We start from the raw sequence: 19569 nt of genomic DNA on the forward strand, positions 1-19569 counted from the left end.
GGAGGTGTCCTGGAGACCTGCGGGCGCTGCGTCAACCTGCGGCTCCACGAATTCCCGCGGAACAAATGAGTAACCCGAAATCTCGGAGCTCTGCTTCACCTCTGGCTGCTCCAGCCAGCATCCCTGACCCTGGGCCGCTGTAAAAATGCGTGCTGGGCTCTGTGAAGTGATGCAGCTCCACGTCTGTGCCAGCAGCAGGAGACACACAGGCACAAAGTCCCGCATTTCCAAACGGCACCTGGAGCCTGCAGAGCCGTGCGTGCGCAGCCTGCCAGGGGCACGCTGCATTTTCCCTCTGTGCAACCACACGACCTTCTCTTGGCCTTCTCACAGTCCTGCCACAGCCCCCATGCAATGCAGATTGCACGTGGATATGGGAAGGACGAACACATGAGAAACATCACGGAATTACCAACACACCTGACTTCAGGAAGATGAATGTCCTTCCCAAACGCTCTGGCATGCGCAGAATCACTTCCCACAGTCTCCCTGTCTCAGAGCTTTCAGTGCTCATGATTTGTCCAAGGGCAACTTTGCAAAATGTCAACGTTTTTATCAAAATTCCCTGTGACAGGCTTCAAGGTTTAATTAATGGAACTTGGGGGGGTGTATGTTTGTTTGTTTGTTTGCATGAAATTAGTTTTATTTTTTTCCTAAGAAAGCAAATGTTTTTCCAAGGAAGAAATGACAGCCCCTGTTTTTTTTGCAACTCTGCCATGTCTTTCTGGCTAACCTGCTTTCTAAACCAACCTATGAGCCTCTCCAGCAGGAAGCTCAGCAGCTTCGTGGTCCTGTGTCACAGGTTCCTCTGAGAGAGTAGCACTGCCACGACCGCCCAAGGCAGCATGTACACACCACTGGCCAGACCCACACGTGCCAAGACACCTACAGCCCTGAAAACACAACCAACTGATGCTGTAGATAAAATCAGCGACTTCCAGACAGGGTTCTACCTTAAAATCCCTGAGACCAGCAGCAACACAGGCAAAGGCTAGGAGAAATTTTGCCATTAGCCTCTGAAAACCCGAAAATTTCTGCTAAAGAAGCAATCACGTTGGTGTTTGTTCTGCCCTTGCTGCTGCAAATTGATTGGATTGATAGGAATGAAGGCAGTGGTGTAAAAGAGAGTCAGAGCAGCCTTCTGGACTTTGATTTGATCTCTGCCTTTCATGGTCTTCCCTTTTGTACTTGCTCATCGCTTTTAAAAGAAACTCTTTGATGAGAGGTGGCAAAATCTCACTTAGGCAGAGCTTTCTTGGCAACGAACATTTGACTTTTGGAGCTGCCCTCATCTGTTGGGTAAACATGAAACGATCATCTTTGACTGGAACTGATCCTCTAGAGCCATGTCATTTCACTGGGGAGAGGTATTTGCACCGATTTTCAATGTGGATTATTTCTGTAACTGACTGTAATAGTTTCTTTGGCAGCATTAGGGCTTATTATGTCAGGATTTATTTTGGCGTGAGGTGATTCAACATGCTGTTGTCCTGTAACTTCCCTTTGCTTGCTGAAATCCAGGGGCCCATCTCCTGCTCCCACCACAGACACAATGGGAGCAGCCTCTCTCCCAAGGTCAGCTTTCCCCCAGCTGCTTCATAAATGCTGAAGGAGCAAGTTAAGAGAAAAAATGCCCTGTGAAGGACAGGTAAAAACTCACCTAGGTGAAACATCTATATAGAAAAGCCTCCTAGAAAGAGGAGGAGAGGGCAGCAGGGAAGGGATTGCAGCTTCAGAGGAGCAGTGCAGGCTCTGGGAGCTCCCTGGCATTAGCAGAGGGGTTTGCTGCAGAAAACACAATTGAGGATTAAATGTGGATTATACTGCAGCGATCCTGAAACATCAGCAGTGCTGAGGCAACTAACAAAGGACTTTATTTCCTTAGGAGAAGAACTGCTGGGCCCAAAGCAGTTGTAGATAAAACTCTCCAGGAGCTGCTTGTGATGAAGTGGTGAGGCAGTGAGCCAAGGCAGCATGTTTTGGTATCTGGTACCTCCTGGAGAATTTGGCAATGCAAACTGCTGGATCTGCTCCCCAAAACCCCATGTAATATGGGATTTTGGACATCACTTCACCATCAAATACTGCCCAGGCTCCACCAAGTATCAGAAGAAAAGGTTCTCATAAACCCCTTCAGTGCTGTTCAGTAGAAAAGAATGAGTAAGACTGGCTGCTGTTCTCTCTCTGTCAGCATCATTAAAATAATTTGGGACCTTGGGCTTATGGTGCACCTGTCTTACTGGGATTGGGAGAGGATTGGGCTCATTATTTTTGGTCTCCCCTCAGCCAAAACAAAGGCTTATGTGTAGGAACTCCTCTGGGCTCTGCAGTCAGCCAGGCTTGGGACTTCTTTGGTTTGGCAATTCCAGCTGAACACCTCAGGGCAAACATCAGCTCGGTGGAACTCAGATGGAGAGATGGATGATTGGGATGGATGGACTAGGTCATGCTGAGGTGGCAGAGGCCAGGAAATTGGGACCTCACCTGCAAACCCTGCCTTTCTCAACAAAAGACATTGAGCAACACTGACCTCCTCAAGCTGGAGTTTGGATCATGCTGTGCTTGGGCAAAAGGAGGCATTTCAGCCTGCTGAGCTGACCCCTCTGGCTCCCTTCACAGGCTGAGGCCCAGCAGGGGTGTGTGCAGGAAGGGGGATGTGCCCTCTGCTCCATAACACAATCAGCAAGGCAGTGCTTACACCTTGTCTGCAGCAGCAGGGCATTTGTCCGTCCCCTGGCATGACCTCTGGGCTGGGAGGAGCAGGGGGCTGTCTGTCTGTCCATCCTCTCCCACCACACCAGCCAGAGTTAGCCACAGCTCCTTTTTGGCAGCCTGATTCCCTGCTCCAGCAAGTGCTGGGCTAATGGGGAGGCGGCCGCAGGAGGAACACTCTGTTCAGCAGCTGCACATTCCATTAATTTAATGAGGATTTTCTTTTTTTACAAGGCAGATGGTAAAATAGCTATTTTCTGTTGTCTAATAAATACCATCAGCAAGGCAGAAAATGTGCAATCTCGCCAAGTCCTTTCTGATTCCTCGCCCTCCTGTACTGGTGCGTTTCCCCGTTCTCTGCTGGCAGCTGGTGGGGCTGGGAAGTGGGATGGGAGGGAGAGGTGGGACACCAAAGGCAAGTCCAAAATTGCTGGTGGGACCTGCAGATTGAGTTAGCAGCTTTCCCTGATTGGGCAGAGCCTCGGTGTCCTGCTGGGAGAGCTGTGCTCTGGCAGCCTCCGCCAATCCAATTCTCACTTCATCTGATTGCAGTAATAACAACTCACACAAATTTCCTGCCTCAACCTGAAATCTTCCAGCTCTGCAATGCAAATAATATAATGTGTGATGAGGAGCCCAATGATGGGGATAATAATAATAATAGTGATGAAGCCTTTATTCAATGAATGAATGAATCAAGCAAGCAAAAATAAATGGTATTCAGGGCTTGGAAATCAATAGGAAGAGAAATCAGGAGGAAATGCAGGGGGACTTGCATCTCTGGGGGAGCGCTGTCCTTAGGAATGGCATGAAGGAGAGATGAGCAAAGCCCTGTGATCTGGGCACTCCTCGTCTGCCTGTGCTGCTCCTGGGCTCGCTCCTCTCCTGTGGTTGTACTGCTCTGCTGAGCTCACTGCTGTGCCTGGCCCCAGCCTCCCTTGATCTCTTTGGCCCCCTTGATTTACAGCTCTCCTGGGCTCTCTGAATGTGTCTAGGCAGCTGGCAGGCTACAGACCTGACCTGGGGTTGGGTAATAACTTGTCTTTTGTCCCATGCCCAGGAGGTTGGCCATAAAAAAGCTCCAGACATCAATTTTCCTCTCCACCGGGGTGGAATTGCAAAATGATGAGTTGGTCTTTGCCCTCATTTATCTCTTTTTTCCTTTCTCCTCCTCTTTTTATCTTCCTCTATTCTTCCAACTCTACTGTTCATTGCTCTCTTCTTCAACCCCTTTCCACTATCTCCTCCATCATTTACCAGCCTCCCTCCCCTCTGCACATCACTGCTTCTCCTCTCTCCCCCTTTCCCCCTCTTCCGCCTCATTTTTTCTGTGTGTTTCCTTCCCATCTCAAAACTTTCATGATTTTTCTTGCTGTGCATAGTGGTTTGATATCTATACCTTTAATAGCTTGCTAATACAGTAATTCTACAAGAGACCCTTTAAAAACCCAAAGCCTTGGCAGGTAGTAAAACTCACCTTTTAACTTGGCTTCCTCTTTATCAGGGATTCATTTCAGACAGAATTTCAGGATTTTTGTGTGCACAGCTCTGACACTCTCTGTTAGTAAAAAAAAAAAAAAAAAAAAAAAAAAGGATTAATTCCTGCAACAGGTTAATATGTTTCACAGCTCTGGTGAGCAGGATCTATTCTCCACCTCCTGCAGGTACATGGGGGATTTAATCATCTAACATGGTGCTACTCTTTGTCCAGTGTGTGTTTAAACTGTGCTTTACCTGTACCTGTGCAGAGAGCTCCTGGGGAATGCACCAGTGGGGCATTCCCATGAAACCTTTGCATTATCCAAGGGATTTTTCCACTTTCTGGAGAGATGCCATGTAGCAAATTCTCAGCTGACATCCTGCTCTCTCAGGTGCTACTGGCATGGGTTGAGGTTACTGAATGCTCTGTCCCAGCACCACCAGTGCCAATCCCTGCCCTGAACCCACCTATTGAGGTCTCCCATGGCTCCTGGCCTGTATCTCCAAGCAGTGCTTGCTCAGGTGATGGACTGGCACAGCTCCAGCCTGGCAATGCCCCTTCTCCAACCTCTGAGAACAGAATCTTCCATAAGCCTAAAGAAAAAGGACAAGCTTCTCCTGCCCTTTTCCCCTCTAGCCTCTTTAGATGGTGTCTGCAGCTTTGTATTGTGTTTAAATCTATGCAAATATGTTAGTGGATAAAATATGCAGAAGGCGAACCTGGGAAATTTAAACTGACTTGCAAATGTGTTGGGAAGAGGCACTTGGAAAATTGAAGCCAGGCTTTTACTCCTTTTGCCCCAACACCTCCAGCAGGACCTGCCCTAGGGCAGTAGGGAAATAGCTGAGTCCTGACATCCTCTCCATCTCCACTGTTATGTGGGCTTGGGGGTAATGAAGAAACCCGGGTACTCTCCTGTACTGTAAATATTGCAGTAGGACTGACCTTTCCTGGGCTCCCCAGTGTCATGCAGTTTCCCTGCTGGTCCCTAAGTGTGGGTGGAAAGGGCAGCATTTGCTTTCTCTGCAGTAGTGGCTGAGGTGGTGGTGTCTTGGTGGGAACATTGAGAGTGATGGGAACAGGCAGCGAGCAGCCCTTGGAGCTGGCAGCAGGCAGTGAGAACTGCCTGCCAGTTCCTGCTTTGGGACTGCCAGCCCTCTCCCAGGGTGAGGAGCCCAAATTTCATCATCTCTACTGGGTTCCTGAGCAATGGGGCAGGAGATGGCACTGAGCAGGGAGATGTGACTTGCAAATCTTCCTGTCAGGCTGTTTTCTGGACAGCACAAATCTGGAATAATTCCCCGACCAGGCTGCCAGCTTTATACACAGGAGATGAGGTAGGAGATAATACAGCATGTCTTGTGCCAGATATTCAAGAATTTCTAAGTACGTTGCAAACAGGGAGCTACAGGGCAGCATTGCTCTTTCCATTTCACATGCAGGAAGGCCCTTGAAAATGGTGAAGTTTCCTGCCAAGTCACCCCAGGGACCATAATCTCTGTTTTATATTTACAAAACTTTGGAACAATGGCTCTCTGCGCTTCCCTGACAAGACAGGAGAAAGTATTCATCTTTTATAAGATAAAAGAACCTGATCTGACGGAGGTCCCACTCTGGACTAGTCAAACATGGTATTTTTCAATAGCAAAAGCTGGCTAGCTCCAACCAAAATGGGATTTTCAGCAAGCAGGGTGACCAGAGTTTGGGGAGAGGGCCTGCAGGTAGAAAGACAGATACCAAAAACTTGTGGTGAGTCATATTTCCTTGATAACAGAGTTGTGAGATGCCCTTCTTGCATTGCTGAGCAGAGCACTGGTTGCCATCTGGTCTTCCTTCCTCATCTTACTGACCCTCACCAAAAGAGTTGAGAGGAGCCCAGGAGCCCTGTTGGGGAGGCACAAGTGCCTGGCGGGAGCTGACCCAAGAAGTCTGTGGCTTTCTTGATCTGCTTTGATGTGAACTGCTGGTTCCCTTCAGCAGCACTGTCAGACCAACATTCCAGGGCATCCAAAGACTCCTCATCCTGCCAGACAGCAGGATGCAGGTTGGAAAGGCAGCATGAAATAACTACAGCTGCTTGGACAGAGCTTACAGAGGTGACAGAGCCAAACTCTTCCCAAGAGCAGCAGGCAGCCTCACAGGGGGCAGAGGGCACACAGGCAGCTTGGGAGGCTCAGGCTGGGATCTTGGAAGGAGATGTGCACTGAGAGTGTAGCACAGCTCCACAACAGATGGCCAGAAAAGGCTGTGAGATCTCCATCCTTGGAGGTCTCCAGGACTCAGCCACACCAAGCCATGGCTGGTCCAGCATTGAAGATAATCTTGGAGATAACTCGCAGGAGAGCTCCCTCCTGCATCCAAAGGACAGCAGGCTGTCACCTGCATGCCTGGAAGAGATTTGGCACCCCAAACTGTTGTGTACTTTGTGCTGAGAGAAGAGCCAGGCTTGAAATGTCACCTCATTAGAGCTGATAGGTGAGATCTGTTACAGAAAAGGAGAGCTATCACTCTTCTGGCTCCTGAGGGGACGAGCTCTTCAGCCGGAATGACTGGGGGATTGTAATGGAGTTAACTGAGATTGCCACCAGGGAGCTCAGACGCTGGCATTTAGCTGAAGAGGAGAAAACATCTAGACTTCTTTCAAACCCCACGAAAACAGCATTTTCTCAAAGCAGAAGGAGGGAGCTCCTGCCACCTTGGATTCCTGCTGGAGGCTGCATGTTTGGGGCAGTGAGTGTGGTCAGTCAAGGTTACAGCAGGTGGATCAGCCCTTTTATTTGTGGAGGGTGGTGCTGTTGTCCACGGTTACTCTGGGTCTGCCCAGGAGATCTGATGGGCTTCCATGGAGCCAGGGCTGCCATGCAGCCATCAGTCTTCCCTTCTTCTCGCCCAGGTGAGAAATCTTTCTTCCAAATCAGCCTCTATCATCTTACCTGCAGTGGGAAGCTGCCCCCCTTTACTGGGGGCAGACTCAGGTGCAGGGGAGATTTTAGCAAACATCTCTGAACTTCTGTGTTAAACAGCATCACCCACGGGGGGTGGTTTTGCTGCAGATGATCCCTCCCTGCTGCAGAGGTGCCCACCTGAGCCCCGACCCAGCCCTGGCCTGGCAGCTGCTCTGCCCTGAGGGTCCCCTCTCCAGTGGCTTTGCTTCATTAATTTCCTGATAAGTTGAGAGTTCAGCGCTGAGTCTTAAGAAATTGGCAAAAACGCCAAGCCTTCATACAAGGGTAAAAATAGCCCTAATAATTTAGGCAATTAGTTAATTAGCCTCATTTACTTGAAAGCACAGAGTGGCGTGGGAAGACTTTTCTGCTGGGTTTGTTATGCTTTTCTCATTCACTTTGTTTGCTTTTCCCTTGCCATTTTCTCTGCTCCCTGACATAGATATAGAGACCCACAGCATTCCAAAGCAGTGGAATGCCAGCAGGGAAGTGATTGCCAGCCAGGACAGGATGCAGGGCAGTGCTGCAGGGAAGCAAGACTAGTTCTGGTACCCAGGCTTAATGTGTCACATGGGCAAGTGGGTAGTTCTTTGTGATAGGGACTGGTGGTCATGGTGGTCTTTTCCAGTCTCAATGATCCTGTGGCTTTTTCCGTGCTGTTCCTTCCTGATCCCTCCTCTGACCCTTCATTGCAGGTAGAGGCTGTGGCACATTCAGGGTGTCTCACAGCTCTTTGTCAAATACCTAAGGGCAATACTCCATGTTCATAGCATTCCTTGTTTGTTCCCAATTAGAGAATTCCTGTCTAGTCTAGTTCCTTAGACTAGAACTGACTGGGAGATGAAAGGAGGCAAGATAAAACAGGTGTTTACTGGGGGGAACTGGGGTGCTGGAGTAGCACAAGGCTCAAGACTATGTTGGTCCTTAATATGGTGGCAGAGCAGCCTCCTGCTGTTGGCCTGTACCTGCCAGCCCCAGGGCTACTGCAGCCCTTGGTCCTCACTGCTCCCACCCAGCCCCTCTGCAGCACGTGTGGCTGGTGCCTTAGGTTTTAACTTTCATATTTCTCAGATTCTGTGCTGCCTAGGTGTGTAACTCTGAGCTTCATATTAAGTGTTAGTAAAGTCTCTTCACAAAGTTAGACAAAACAATCCTTTTCCAGCTTGAGACCAAGGACAACTGTTACTAGCTTCAGGACCAAAAGTATAAGCAATGAAGAGCTGAGGGGAGCAAACAAGAAGGATGGGACTTCATAACCCAAAGCTGTAACTGGGCAAGTAACCCCAATATGGAAATGGACCAAAACTTATAGAAGTGTGAAACCTCGTGACTGGTTGTCCATTTTGTGACCATTTTGGGTCCATCTGGGGTGTAGCCCTGGCTGGGCTCTTGTGCTGCCCAAGGTGTATCCACTGAGGCCTTTTAATAAATACTTTATTCTTTAGCTCTGTCTAGTCTCTGTTCCAGGTTCAGTCTCTCAAGACATCGCAGCCTCCAGTCCCAGCTGCTCAAAGCCTTTGTCAGTGCTCTTTGCATGGCTGCACAAGCTCACCTGGTTTTGGAGAGCTGCTGCTCAGGTCCCCTCTGTCCTCCTGTGACTCACACGAGTCCCATTCATTATTGACCTGGGCACCTGAATGAATTCTGTCTTCCTGAATTATTTCTGAAGACATTAGATCTTCTCAGATTGTTCATCTTCCCCAGAAATGACAGCATGCAGGCACCTGGGAATAAATGGTGCCTTGGAACAATTTCATTGTTTCTATTCCAGGCAACAGGAATTCCTCAGATCTCAACATCAGTCCCTAAACCCTGGTGTGTTAGCATAACCTCCAGACAGCTACGAGTTTCTTGACCCAGAAAAAGGATGAGATTTATTATGAACCCTGGGAGACCAGTGTCCTTGCAGCTCGTGTACCCTAATGGTGTGCAGCATATTGTGTGCTCTTCTGGCTGGACTTTTCTTGTCAAAACAGCTCTCTGTCAGCAAATGCCACTTCCACAAAACAGGCTTATGTGTGTGAAATCAAATCAGTGTTGATTAATTTTCAGTTTGGAAAAGAGGGGGGGAAAAACCTGTTAAAAATGTCAAGATGCCTTCTCCTTTCATTCTTGCAAGAAGAGCTTCAATTCTTTATCTCTTAATGACCTTTTGTTTAAAGCCTTTGTGTTTTCTAAGAAGTATTCAGAAGAGGACGAAGCAAAATGAAGTGTTAAATATCTTTTGAAGGAAAATGTGTCCGGTTCCATAAGCTATTTTTTTTTTTTGTAATTATTATTTAAAGAGAGGCAGGAATCACACTTCTTTTCTCTCTGATTTTTTGCCGTTTTGTCCCAAACCATGTATACTTCCAAGGCTCCTTGCTCTGCCCTGGCTGACACATGGACCCTGTGCTGTGCACTGTGACGCAACAAACAAACCTTTTAGCAGGGCCAGTAGTGGTAGGACAAGGGGTGATGGTTTTAAATAAAAAGAGGGTCAATTTGGATTAGATAAAGGGAAGTTGTTTAGAATGAAGGTGGTGAAACATTGGAACAGGCTGCCCAGAGAAACTGTGGCTGCCCCATTGTTGGAAGTGTTCAAAGCTAGGTTGAATGGGGAGTTGAGCAACCTGATAATAAAAGGCGTCCCTGGCTGTGACAGGGGGTTTGGACTTGGTGACCTTTAAAGGTCCCTTCCAACCCAAACTCTTCTATGATTTTATAATTCTATGATTTTTTTGCACAGACAGTTGTGACAAAGCTTTTATATAGAGCTGGTCCACATTGTTTCACTCACATTAAGGGCTTTTGTTTAGGCTTTTTTTTTAATCCTGGGAAGAAGTTTTTTTGACCTACATAAAAAAGTTTGCTGAAAGCTCTTGCATCCTTCAAAATCACTCATAAAGCTTAAAATTTTTTTCCAAGTTATTTGATACTCATGTAAAAAATTTCATTCTGGTTTTGTTAGTTTTCCTTTCGTCATCTCGTGTTTTTTTTTAAACTCTAAGTAAAAAGCAGAGTAGTGGGGGAGAAAGGAGTCATTAAAGAAAACTGAACATTTCTACTTGAAAGGACAAGAGTTGAACTGGAAAATGTTCTTTCAACTTAAAGAAAAAAATAAGGAAAAAGTTTTTTTTTTTTTTTATTCTGAAGGGTAAATATAAACGTTTCCAGTGAAAATGTTCTGAGGGGAGAATGGTTATTTTGGAGCATTTCTCTTCCTCAGCCCCATGGGATGCCCTTAGTTGTACACTTAAAAATCTGAGCTGCACAGATCAGAGCCAGTGAATGCTTGGGCTCCTCCTTGGGACTGTGATTTCCTACTGTTGCTTGGGGGGACAAACTGTCTGGGTGGGGGGGGGTCAGGGTGAGCAGGGGTTTGCTGCCAGACTCAGGGACAGTTTTAACCTCTGGAGCTGGGATTTCACCCATGAACAGGGCACGAGCACTCGCTCTTATGCTTAATGAACCCTCTTTAAAAAAACTCTTTACTGATGCTGTGAGGGGCAGTCTCAAAGTCGTGGAGCCTTTTATTCAATCTGCATCTCTTCCTGTTGCACAGAGCTGAGCTCTCTGTGTGTGCATCACTTTTCTCTTTCCTGGCACCACATCCCTCTCAGCCTTCTGACACATATGTCTCTTGCTGGATTTTTTTTCTCCCAGCCTCCAGCACTCAAGCAGCTGAGCAGCATTTGTGTGTCTCCAACAAGTAGCCACTGAGCCTGAGAAATGCATTAGCTGCCTGACCTGGTTCCATCCAGGTGTGAAAAGATGCAGTGGCTCTGGCTCAGCTCCACCTTTTCTGACCATGTGAGGAGAGGCAGAAGGCTTCTCCTCTCTCCACCAGTTTGCATCATTCAAGTCTATTAAAAAAAAGAAAAAATAAAGAGGATAGGAGTGGTGAGTGGATAGACAGAGCCAATCATGGGGAAACTCTGCAGACTAAAAGGCATTTACTGGGTTTTCTGTACTAGAAATTAAAGGAAAACCCTTGAATTAGCTGTCTGCCTGAGGAGCTGAGCAGAAAGGGATGAAAGCTGAGATGCTTTTGCAGGAGCAGAGCGAAATTGCCAGCCAGGAATGGTTTGTGGGCTCTGAGTCGGGCGTCATCGTCAGAGGGGTGTTCAGCATCTCCTACTGCAAGGTGGAGAGCCTCCCTCTGTCCAGCTTTTGTGCCTTCCCCTGCTTTCTTCCACAGCTCTCCTTCTTGGCAGTGTTTCTGCAATCCTCAATTCATGCTCAGGGCTTTGGAGCTTCGCCTCATCAAGTGCTGGTGCTCATGTCTGGAGCACTCAGCTTGTCCCTGTGCCCAGGAGGGTGATGTGGGTGCTGAGCAGCAGGATTACAGCTCATGGTCCTTGTCCTCCTCACCCAAGGGCCTCCTGCCCCATGCCTCTGTACCCCATATATCAGCACATCCAACCCTCCCAGCCAGTGCTTTGGGCCACTTGTCACCATTTTGTAAAGCAAACAGGTCACCTGGGAAGGGAAGCAGCAGCTGTTCTGCTTCCCAGGGTTTCAGGCATCTGCTCTTTGCACACACACACACACACACACACACAGACACACACAGACATACGCAGGCTGCCTTTACCTAACAAACAATTATTTAACAAAGTATGCAAATAGTATAATTACTGTTATTTGTTTAGCTGTTATAAGTGTTTGAAATGTAAATGTCAACTTTGGGATTTTTTTGCAGGGTATGTGTGTGTTGCTGGCTTTCTCTCTCTCTTGTGTGTGCTCTCCCTGGATTGCAATTTGATGAATTTCTCCTTGTCCTAGAAAAAAAAGCTAATGTGATTTCTCTGCGATTACAGCTGAAGACGTCGAAGTGGGGATTACTCACAGTAACTCCTCTTACTTAGCAGATCTGAGTGGGAGGCAGGATTCATTACACCGAGCAGAGAAACAACGAGGAAATCTCTTTCAGCTTGTGTCTGCCGAGGCAGCATCCTCACCAGAGCCAGGGCTTCCCTCCCTGGAAGGCAGAGGGTCAGTGACAGCAATGTCAGGATTTTGGCAGCAGGCTCACAGGAGCTTGTTCCTGGCCTGCCACAGTTCCTCCATGCACAGGAGGAGCAGCAAGTCTGAACTCCGGTTTTCTCCTCCTGAAGGAGACTGGAGAAATAGAAACAACGTTACAGCCACCAGCATGCTCCAGGTAGAGCCCTGGTAGTCAGTAGAGTGACATTTCCAAGGGTGTGCCCCACTGTCACCCGTCCTGGCTGCCATTCCGTACAGATGGAGCTCTGAGGAGGTGCTCATCAGTAGGTCACAGCCTGTAGTTCAGGCAATCAGTCCAGGGCTTGTGACCATTGCCTCAGTCACTCTGTACTCTTGCTTCTGACTGGCTTTGCAGTCCAGGCTCAGCAGCTGGTCCGTGCTGGGAAGGCTGTCATGGACAGAGCCCTCCTCTGGAGCTGCAGCACCTCTCTGATATTTCACAGCATCCCATACCTGCTGGGCAGAACCCAGCCGTGCTCTGGCTTTAGAGCTTTCTCAGATGCACAGATCCAAGATGAATCCAGTTGGATTCATCAGCTGGCAGCAAGCCTGGCACCAGCTTTTCCTTCAGTTGGCTCAAAAGCCAGCCCAGGAGATGGAGTGAAAGTGGAAAGGCTGCACTGCTGCCATATCCCACCCTCCATCCTGTCTGTGACCCCTGTTCATGCAGAGTGCTGGGATGAGGAGCTCGTGGTTTTTATGGGAATCCCAGGGCTGTGAGAGGGGTAAGAATTTTCCAGTGTGAACCAGAGGGACTCGAAAGAATGAGGCAGTAAACACAACTAAGAGCTCGGCTCCTGGAGGAGCAGGGTGAGCTTTGTGCCCAGCTCAGCACCAAGGGGTGAGCCCCAGGATCCAAGTCTGCTGGGATCAGTGGCTGTGGCTGAGGGTGTGTTGGGGCATAAGCCTGCCCAGAGTGGTGGAGGAGCACAACCTGGGCTCTGTGACATGGCAAGAAGATGCTGAACCAGGCTTTGCTGCTGCTTCAGGTTTCCCCCTGCTCTTTGGCAGGGCTTGAGTTGCTGGCACAGGAGCACTTTGGTGTGCTGGCAGAGTGCTGGGAGTTGGTTCATGGCTCTGACACATCCGTCTCCTAACTGGGGCTGTCTGTGCTCTCTGGACCAGCTTGTTAGTGCCCATCAGCAAGGCTGCTGGTCCCTGGGCACTCCCACCAGACAGTTGTGCCATGGGGTGGAACCAGCAAAGCCATTTGGTTTTTAGTTGCAAAGACAGGAATGCAGTGACCTTTGGCAGATTTCATAGCCCAGCAGGCTCGTGTAATTGAAGCTGGTGATGATTTGTCATGGCTCTAAGCTTTCCCTATCTATTTCATTCCTCACTCCCTCAGTCTCTCTTGTTCCCTCTTTCTCTCTCCTTCTTTGTGATCTCATTATCTCCATGCCTTTCTCTTTTTCTCTCTTTGACCATAGCATTTCCCAGCATGGAGAGGTACCTCAGGATCTATTCGTCTTCAAGGGATTTAACTTCTGCCTGTCACAGTATTTTCTCCACTTCACATCCATTATCCCAGAAAAAGTCTTTCTACCCATGACCAGGAGACCTGCACCTGCCAGAAAAATCCAGTCCATTCCATCATAAATAATACTTTGCTGTGGTCAGTACCCCCAAGCAGCCATGAGCTCCAAATCCCAACTTTCCTCCCCCTGTCAGGTGAAGGTTGAAGTGACATTATCACTTTTATTGAAATTCCCTGGTAGAAGGCAGGTTCAATGCTATTAACATATTTCAATTCAAGCCATTCTTATTTTAATTAGCCTTAAGTAATTAGTTCTAATTCATTGCCATTTTTTGCTCTGCATATTTTGGGTTATTTACTTCCCTTGCTAAGTAACAATTTGATGTAATTATGTGCTACTCATTCTTTCTATTTACATATGCTCACTCACTCAGATTTCCTCGTTGAAATTTCAACAGATCCTTTGAATTCCCTCTTGAATTGTTTTCTGAGTTGTCAGCGGTGTGGAAATTGTGGGGTGGAGAGAGAATTGATCCTCTTCTTTGGACATCCCTGCTGCCAAAGGCAGTGAGAGTGCCTGTGAGCACCTGGGCTGGCAATGGGCTGCTCTTGGCAGGGAAGGTCCATTGCCAGGCTTTGTTCCTGGGAGTCTGGATTCCCATATGAAAGGAGTTTGGGGACTGTATCCAACTCTCTCTGTCTTCCTCTTGGGTTGCTTTAGCCCAGATGCCAAAGGGACCAGTCAGTGTTGCTGCTCCCTTTCATTTTCTTTGTGCAGCCAAGGATGCTTTGGCTTTCCAGAATGGAAATGCCCTGGATTTCCAGAAGTGCACCTTTTCAAGTCCTGTATTTTTTAGACATTTTGAGTACTTCGAGCAATTTGTCACATTTACATATGTCAGTTTCTTATCTGGAACGTACTTTTATCTCAGCAACCATTTTTCTAATCCTCTGAAGGACTACATTGTTGTCTTCTTCTTTCCTTAGGGATTGCCCTTTTCTTACAACTTCTCCATAGCTGAGGTTCTCAGAGGGTTGTTGTTCATCCACCTGAGGCTGTTTGCTGTTAAACTGCTCTGAACCCCTCTTTTTCACTGCCTCAAAACTTGATTCTGAGCAGTCTTAACATCTGCCTTCCTGCAGATCCTGCAAAAACGTGGATTTCATGCTCACATGGAGTGTGTTTATACCTGTGTGTATATGCCTCACAACTTTTAAGTGCATTATCCAACTCCAGCCGAATTTGAGAGAGGGTAGCAGTCTCAAAAATAGCAAGTTCCCTCAAGGTTTGAGCAGACAGGCTGAGGTAGAAGAGAGATGCCCTACTTCTACAGAGGAAAAAGCTGCCATGTTGTGCTGAGCCTTTATTTGATGCTGGTGAATCCATTTGGGAGAGAGCACAAATCTCAGCACCCCACCCACAGGAAGGACTTCAATCAGCCCGTGCTCCTTCTTGGTGCCCAAGTCAATCAAGCTCAAAGAAAACAGGAATTCATAGTTCTGATGCTCATGGAACTACTTGGTTGTTTTGTTTTTTTTTTTTTGTTTTTGTGGTTTTTTTTTTTTTTGGTTTTGTTTTGTTTTTTTTTTTTTTTTTTTTTTTTGTTTTTTATTTCAAGTATCTTTTTCACTAAAATCTTATCAGCCGTTTGAATCCATGTTCCATTAGCAAATCCTACTTGCTTCATGAATATGCACGTTCACAATGTGTAGCATTGGCTTAACTGCTCCCATTGAAGCTGGTAACAAAACTCCTGCTGACTTCAAAGAGAATAGAGTCAGGCCAATGCTGAGTGCTTTGGAAAATCCCACCCCTTGTTGTTATTTTATTCTTAACTCATCCACTCAGGAGCTGTGGGATGAGACTAAATACTCCAGAATAACTAAAGAGGGGGAAAAGTTAACAAAAAGAAAAGATCAAAGAGCCAAAAATGAAAATCCAGATTCTGAGGTAAATATTTAAGGACCTGTCCTGCAAGAGGGGAAGTGAGAGCAGTTCTGCTTTGTTTGAGGAAGGGTCACAAGCTGCAGCCTTGAGGCAGGAGAGGTGCTTCACACCTCACACCGAGGCCATCGGTGGAAGTTCAGATCTGAATGACACAAAGTCTGGGACCTCCAAACTGTGTCAAGGCCACACATGATCATGAATTGGAGTAGAACTGATTCCTTAAATTCTGTCCTTACACATCAGTTTTCCACGTCTAGGAGGGTCCAAAGAGGTTCTGGTCGCCTCTGCTGGCACCAGGAAAAGGCAAAAGCCCAAAACATCCCATGGATTATCAACATCTTCAAGTGAGCAGATGCCTCTTAAATTACCTATTCCTCTGCTCCTCTCTTGCTGTGAATGATGCAGAGAAAAGGTGCTGCAGAGCTTTACAGCTCTTCACTTTTTTTTTTTTTTTTCCCAGATGAATGATGTTCTCAGGTCTTCGTTTTCCCAATATTTGAAGCCATAGCTCCCAAACTGCCATGGGAAGATGAAGGTTCTCTACTACCACCCAACTTAGTGGTACATTATGCCTGCTGACTTTAAGGGGACATAAACAAAATTGTCATACCCAAATGATTTCCACTGGGCAGAGCTCCCTTGGCATGAACACATTCTTACCTGTTTTGCTGAATCAGGGCACGTTCTTCTTGCAGGGACTTTGTGTTTTAGTGTGGGCTATTTTGGTATTTTCTTCTCCTAAGATTATTTCCACTGGAAAAAACACAGTATTTTTCATTCCAGCAGTATTTTTGGTAACAGTTACTATTTCCTGACAATATGTCTGTATTTTAGGACAAAACCAAATTACATGTTGGAATTGCCTTTCCCCACTGCAGTTTCTCCAGCACTACTCAGAAGCCAGTTACATCAAGAACATAATCTGGAAGAGGCACAATAGGGGCTATATTAAGTTTTATACAGACTTGCCATAAAATTACATGCAATAGCTACTTGATCATGTTATATCAATCCATTTTTGCCTGGCCATTTGGAAAGCAATTGCTTTTATCTTGATGGCTTATTTTTTAATTCAGACCTTGCAAGGATTTTACCAAGAGTTTTTTGTCCAGTGGCTGCAGAATTCTCCTGGTCATGTGGTTTAGTACAATATGACTGTTAGTGCACTGTTGCATGATAAGGGGTATTTGCAAAAAAACCCCTTTCACTGTAGTTCATTTTTGCTGTTCTTCTGATTTTTTTTTTTTGTCTTTTACTCTCTGTTCCTTGACGTCTATAAAAATTTTGACAGCGGTTAGAACTGGATGCTATAAAACAGGCTAGAAACTGTGACAAATTTTTTTTTTTTTTTTTTTTTTTTTTTTTGCTCTCCTGCCTGCCACTGTGCTCCAGAAGAATGTGAATTTACCATCAAACTTCTGCAGAGTTAGATCCTCTCTTTTAAGCTTGGTAATAATAGGTAAAATCCTACTCCCTGGCTGCACCATATAATCATTATTATCTTACAAATCCTAAGTGCTTTGTGTAATCTTCAAGGATGTGTTCCTAGTACTGTGCTTTAGGAGAAAATAGAAGGATCATAATTGTGGAAAATTGCATTTTGTTGCATCTTTTGCCAATTCCCTGAGATCAAAATGGTTAATTTCCCCTTCCTCTATGCCTTGTACAAACTTTGAATCAGTGCAATTTACTCTGGTGAGCCAGAACAGGGCTGCAGATTTATACTGCAAATTTTTCTTGTTGCTAGATTCCTTCAGCTTGGTTGTGGAAAGACCTAAAGAGGTTGAATGTCCAGTTTTGATTAGATACAAATTATTCCTAATTTACCTCCCAAATATCTGTTGTTCTTCTGGTCTGTACTTTAACTTGAAGATTAATATTGGTTTTCTCTAAAAAGAGTTGTGAGGTTGATTTTTAAAACGTAATAAAAATTAAGTTTTAAAAATTAAGTTTTAAAAATAAAACTCAATAAAACTCAGTAAGTTTTATTATTAATAAAGGCCTGTATAGATACGGTTGCACTTTTTTTTTAAATGACAAAGGAATTTTGGATAGCTGCAGAAGTAACCCTAAGAAAGAGGGGAAATGATGAAGGAAGAAATTCATACAAATGCTGCCTTGTTGGAACCTCTGTTCTACTTTGCAGTTTCATTCTGAAACTTATGCAAAAGCACCGTATGGGATGAAACTTTTAGGTGTATTAAACCCATCCCATAATGTTTATTTTTGTACATGGACAAGAGATTACAGCTTTTCCATTGAACTTTCAAAATCATCATCAAAAGCCATCGTTACTTTGTGAGCACTTTGTAGTCTGGTGTCTGTCCTACACTAGTTAATTCATGTAAATCTAAAGAAGTGGTTGCAGGCAGGATGGCATCAGAAATATGGAAATAGAGCATCTGGGTAGAAAGGGTAGCTTTTTGCAATGTTTCCACTGAAATTATTTTCTCCTGCCAAGTGAACAGATGCAGTAAAAACAGACAGTCTTATCGGCAGCATTTCTTTTGGGGAGAATAAATGAGTGAACGATCTATCAAAATATTTCTTTCATTTGATTAAACAGATGATATTTATAGCATTTCTAAATATAAACCAAACTGAGGTGAAAAAGAGGAAGGTTCACAAAGAATGGCTACTCTACAAAGTCAGGTGCTGTTCCTGTACCCAAAAGTATTTTTAAATTCCTATTTCTTCACCTAAGCTGAGTGAATGCAGTTCACTGCACTCTGAGGATGTTTAGCAGCCTTACAGTCCTGATGCTCATATTTTGGTTTGATGCTGTGGGCTGCAGATACGTTTACTTATAGGTTTCCTTTTGTTTCACATTAGAGTAACAACAGTATGCCTAAGGGTTTCAAGAGTCTGCCTTTTTCTTATGTTACAGTACAGGTTCTGGAATAAATAGCTAGAAAGGCTGAAAATTTAGCAATGAGATAATAGAAAAATTTGTACCTTGCAGAAAAATACAAGATTCTGACACTAGGTTGCATTCTGAATAGAATATTAAGTTATTATTAAAATATAATTTAGGTTAATTTTAATGTCATTTAGATATGAATGTATAAAGATTTTGTTATGTGATAAAAATAGAAATGGAAAATTCTCCTGAAGTCTTGCAAATGAAATGTTTATCAAAACATTCCTAATTATTTTAAAATATGATTTTGCCAGAACTAATTCATGTCATGAGAAATTTCAGCTTTGTTGAAATGCAACTTTCTGCTGGGAAAGTGAACTAACACCTGACCAGGGCTGCCTGGCTGTAGAGCCTGCTGGTCACATTTAATTCCTTTGCCAGAAATTGCATGTTATCAACCCTTTGACCATTAGTATGATGCTGTAATGTTGGGCTTTTTTGGTTTTGCCTTTTTTCCAAACTGAGCTACATCTTCTTATTAAAATAATTTTACATTTGTTCTGAAAAATTTCCATATTTTTTATATTTTATATAAACTCCCTTATAATAAGGCAAAGCAAACCCTTTTATCTTCCTGCCCCTTTCATGGAAGTCTCCTTTGGCCATTTTATTTGTGATTTTGCCTTTTCCCTTGATTATTTGTTGAGATTTCTGTTAGACTCTTTAGCATTCTGTCCTGCTTTTGAGTTACAGTATTCATCTTTGGAACTTGTTGTCCCTGTGTTTCTTTATCAAGGGAAGCAGCTTTTTCACAAATGCATTTTCTTTGCATTGTTAGCAATCCCAAAAACTGTCCTGAAATAAGAGTTTTCACTGCTTAATGTAAAATGTCCTCATGAGTAATCCTGAGTCATTTAATTTCACATCTTTTAAAATGTCTTTTCTAAGATGGTCAAACTGACATTTGTGTTCTCTGTCAACATAGTATTGAGTCTAATACCGTGTGTTCCCTTCTTTCCACTGAACAATCTGAACCCAGAAGATATCATTATTTGAGTGTTTTTGCTCAAATATTTAAATGTTGGTATGGAAGATGATTATTGACTTTTTACTTAAATTATGTAGTCATTTGCAAAAATCAATTTTCTTTATATATTC

The 19569-nt window shown here is 45.1% G+C and overlaps 1 protein-coding gene across 2 annotated transcripts in view; it reads left to right on the plus strand.

Annotated features, from left to right (window-relative positions):
- ELFN1 (extracellular leucine rich repeat and fibronectin type III domain containing 1) overlaps nt 1-19569 on the plus strand; it is a 103374-nt gene that overhangs the window by 27607 nt on the left and 56198 nt on the right. The window lies entirely within an intron of this gene.

The sequence above is a fragment of the Vidua macroura genome, chromosome 16 (assembly GCF_024509145.1).
Source record: "Vidua macroura isolate BioBank_ID:100142 chromosome 16, ASM2450914v1, whole genome shotgun sequence".
In the NCBI taxonomy this organism is placed as follows: Eukaryota; Metazoa; Chordata; class Aves; order Passeriformes; family Viduidae; genus Vidua; species Vidua macroura.